Below are 5112 nucleotides of genomic sequence, written 5' to 3' on the forward strand. Positions count from 1 at the left end.
GATTTTGGATTGTAACGATTGGATGCGGGAAGAATTTGATGGTTTGGTGGAGCCCCAGAGCTCAATTCCATATGTCCAAATTGGTCTAATTATTGAAGTGTATACTAATATTTTTTGTGAATGGGAAGTTTAGAGCGTTTGTCAAGTAAGTGTTGTAGCAATCGGAATCTACGAGCAGTTTCTTGTCGTTTCAGTCTTTTGTGTGGATTCCAATATATGAAATTTAAATACAAGATATTATAATATATAAGATATATGTTAGAATACAATTTTCCAAGAAACCTTACTTACGTTTCTTAGATAAAAAGTTGCAGTAGTGATTTTTTTTTTTTGAAAGATAATATTCCATAAAGACATTTTCCTGATTGCATGGCGACAAGTACTGTCGTGTTTTATAAAATATAAAATTTATAAGTCAGTTTATAATGATAACTATAAAATATCGTTTATTGCCAAGTGTTAAAATACAGCATAGAAAATATTTTATTTAATTACTAGCACACCCGACAATGCTTTGCTATTGCTATATCAGAGTATGTATATACATCAACACTATTAAAACTCTGATATCAATTTATATATAAGTTATGGTTGGACAAGACCTGTATACAACTCTAATCCTAACTCTCCATAGTAAATAAACTCCAATAATGTGTATAAGGAGTATCACAGAGAATAGTAGTATCTTTCTAGTAAGCGTGCGTTATAATTATGTTCTCTTTTTTCCTTTTTTTAAGCCTTTTAGTCCAAGTGCTCGTAAGTTATAAATGAAGTAATACCTCGGTAACTATAGTAAAATAAATGGTAACAACAAAAAAAAAAAAAGTTTGTTTATGTACTTTACTGAAACCATTATTATGTTTTTAAAAAAAATTATTGAATTGAAAATCATTTCATAGATCAGTAATAATTTTTTACTTTTAAAAAGGCAGATCGATTAGCATATACAGTGAAGTCTCAGTTATACGAATATGAGGGGGTACCAAAAATTCTTCGTATAAGTGAATATTTCGTGTAAGCGAATACGCAATACATATTATGTATGTATATTTTTGAGAATTTTTTCTCTTAATTAGTATGTACATATACGTATGTTGTATACAGTTGAAAGAAAACAAAGTAAAGTGAAAAAAAAAATATATTTATTGTATAAAAATTTAATTGATCTTTAATTCGAATTTTTTTATTTTTGACAAAAAAATTGAGTTATGTTTGTTTCATGTTGCTTTTGGCTGAATACACCATTCTTTCGCATTCTGTTAAGGTGTTAGATTCCTTCTCGCTAATCTCTTTTGCATATATAAAACGTTTTACATCTTCAAATACTTCACGAGCTGCAGAAATGGAAAAGGCAAAGGATCTTCGTCATCTGAATCGGAATCGTCCGAGCTTATTATTATACATTAGGGAGAAGAATATAAACATAAAGAGTCAATGGGACCGGATGTTATTTGCGGAAAAAAGTTGTTAAAAACGAAACAGTTTTCACGGTATTTTTCGTCCTTTGTCGCCACGGAAGAAAAAAAAATTCGTAAAACTGAATAAAATTTACTAATATGTACATAAAGTGGGTACATATTAACTTTCCTTCGTATAAATGGGTAATAACATACACATAATTCAGGGGTTTTTGCAGGGGATTGAGAAATTCTTCGCATAAGTGAATGTTTCGTATAAATGAGACTTCACTGTAATAACCTTAAAAAAAAATGTATACTTTTTTTTTCTTACGTCGGCCTAAGACTCCTGTTATAATTATAATCATAATTATACATTATAAAAGAATAACATATAAAATAGTGATAGATATATGAAAAAATATATGAAAGTTTCATAAGAAACAAATGTAAATTAAAAAAATCAACAAACTATGTTAAAATTAATATAGAATAAATAATAAATATATATTCAAATATAATAAAGTCACACCTAAAATACCCCACGTATGTATGCATCCTACCTCTGGATGATTCCATTACTCTACAATTTCCATACATGTGGTGGTGGATGATTCCCAGGGAGTCGACTATTATATTTTCTTAGCCACATCCTGGACATCTACCTCCTCCATGAAGCTCCTAGTCGTGCTGGGTATCGTTCCACGGGCTCCGAACCAGAGGCCTCTCACGTTGAAGTCTCGTTCTCCGAACCCTCACGGAACTTCTCTTTAAGGAAAAGGATGAATTTAGAATTACAACACAAATTTGTTGATTTTACATTACCCTTAAATGCTGCTGCTGCTGATTTCCAAGACTTTTGATAGATTGTATGCTACAGGTGTTTATGCTTGCTGGTAGGTGATTAGTGGTGTGGTGGAATCAGAGATGTGGCCGGCTGCCATCGCTCCATCTTTCATCCCTCTTTGTCTCAAACATTCATGTCCCCAGTCCAACTAGATGTCCCGTCTTCCAATGTTCAGCCAGAACTCCGTAAGTCTATGTCCTCCATAGTTCAGTCCGGCAATCCCCTCATGTCCGCGAGGAGGCGGTCATCTCATTGGCTCTACCGCCCGCCCTCCCCTCTGGAAGCATAGACTATAAAATAATCTCCAATATGTTTTCGTAAATAAACTATGACTAACTATCCCAGAGAGTTATCCAATTCGGACCTTCCAATCCTTAAAATATCCTGTACCTATGAACTCCTAAAAAATTCCTTGAATTTCTACAGAGAATTCCTATTACACAGGTATCATGTTTATGACAATCACTATTTGTTGGTTCCAAGACCACCCACATCCAGACTGTCCAATACAAGTCGAAGTCTTTTTTTAAAACATACATACAAAAATTAATAAGAATATATCAATTCACTTACAAAAGCTATAAACATTGTCTAACTAGCCGCTTACATGACAATAATTTTACACATCAGTAACTGGCCTTATTTGTATACATAATCCTACAATCAAAAGAATGTGAGTAATGTCGATTTATAAAACGAGGTTTAATTCGAAATAACGATGTTTGAAATGGATTAAAAGACGCTTGGCTAGTATAATCTTAAAATTGAAAGGGTATGAAGTTAAACACACCTAATAAGGTTAAGGCAAACATGTTATATTATATAGGTAGTCATATAGCATACATAGGGCATCCCTCATGGTTAGCAAATATTTACCTAGAGGTCTTTAGTCATTATGACATTGCATATAATTTCATGTGTTTGACCAAGCAATAAATCAACAACTATTTTATATCATTTATGAGGCCTGAGCAATATTTACTAAGCTATTTGCCGTGTAGTCGTTATTAGATATAGGTTAGTTTGCGCGTCATTTCAAAGCTTTTATGTATTTAAATTATTAATGTTATATCCTATTTTATTGATACAATAATAACATTTTTCAATTTTTTTTTCATATATATATATATTTTTTTTTTTCTTACGTCGGCCCAAGACTCCCGTTGGAGTCCTACACTGCCCCTGTTGTTATATTATAAAATAATGGAGCTGAGGATGTAAATTGTTATTATTAATTTTTATTATTTAATTTTATTTGTTATTATTTATTTAATTTTAAAAATCTAATTTGGATTCTGTCATAAATTTGCACAACGCCTGAATAGTAGCCCTATCTAGATCTGCCAGCCCTTGGAGGAAAGCGCTATTGTTTTGGATGAGGAGATATTTAATCCTGTATTTGTCATATCTACTGCAATTTAGAATAATATTTAATGGGTCTTCGATAGAGTTGCATGTCGAACATTTATAATTATTCTTAACTTCGATTAATGTTAACCCCCGATTTATACGACCGTGGTTAATTCTTAATCTTGTAAGTAAGACTATATCTTTTCTGTTTAACTTAACACAAGTGTTAGAGAACCATGGGCGTGGAGAGACATTAGGTTGGATAGTGAAATGATCTTTCCCTTTTAAACTTGACTCCCAGGCATACCTATCCTGCCATTCACTAATGAAGTCTTTTTTTAACCATCTAAAAATTTCCTGTAAAGGCAGTTTCGCATTTTCCACTCTACTCGAAGATCGTTTTGCTATCTTATCAGCTCACTAATTGCCGTACAAACCCACATGACCTGGAACCCATTGGACCTTAAATTTGTTATTTGATGAACTATGAACTTCTTCTATTATGTTATTTATTAACTAAGAGGAAACATGTTGCCGATATATGTTTTTAAGTGAATTGCATACGGAAGCGGAATCTGTTAGAATTACGAGTTATGTATTCTTATATTTATATTCTTATATTTCTTTTCGTATCTTCAATAAATATTATTTGCTTTTTTTTTTTTTTTAATTTATTCTTCTTTCAACTTCTTTCACAAATCATTGTTCAATTCCTGTAACCGTATAATTAATTTATTACTTTTGTTAGGGCGGGTAGGGTTTCAAAAGGAACCTTTACTAGTCCAACCGTGAATAAAAAAGAAGACAAAAGTCGATATTTTTGTCATTGTTGTATTTTAAAATAAGTGAACGTAATAAAGGAAAAAAATATAGAAAAATATAAGAACTAGAAAAAAAAAGAACAAGGCAAACTTAAAACTATTACAAAAATTAAATTAAGGTTGAACAAAAGCAAAAAAAAACAAAACAAAAAAAAACGGTGGTTTTATATCACCGTGGGTGATTGATGGGGCACCGATGGGTAGCTTATGTCCTCGTGAAGGTAGGTTCAGAAATAAGGTACACCTGCCCCCCTTGCTTGGAGGATGAGGCGACGTTGTCTGCCCGCCGTGGCTAAAATGACTAAGAAGTCGTATAAGAGCAGATTTGCTTTGTTTTTTTATGTCTCATAATCGATTATCGTTCATATGTAGGCCGCAACTACCTATTAATATTCAGTTGCACTTAGATCTTACTTCCTTTCACGGAATTAATTCCGTTATTATTCCATGGCATTTATATTCCATTAATTCCACGCCATAGCAATAGGCTATAGTTCGAATACACTACCTTAGCTAGACTAATATCAAAAGAAATATATGTACACTGAATGAAAAAGAGAAAATAAAAAGAATTCTTATCAATTAATAAAACAATTAAAACTTATAGGTTGACTTAACCTTAGCTTAAATGATTAACCTTATTAACAAATCCCACCAAATCACATTTACCCTTCGACGTAAACCCATGACCTCTTCC

Source organism: Halyomorpha halys, unplaced genomic scaffold, assembly GCF_000696795.3.
Source record: "Halyomorpha halys isolate HHAL.00 unplaced genomic scaffold, Hhal_1.1 Scaffold183.1, whole genome shotgun sequence".
NCBI lineage: Eukaryota > Metazoa > Arthropoda > Insecta > Hemiptera > Pentatomidae > Halyomorpha > Halyomorpha halys.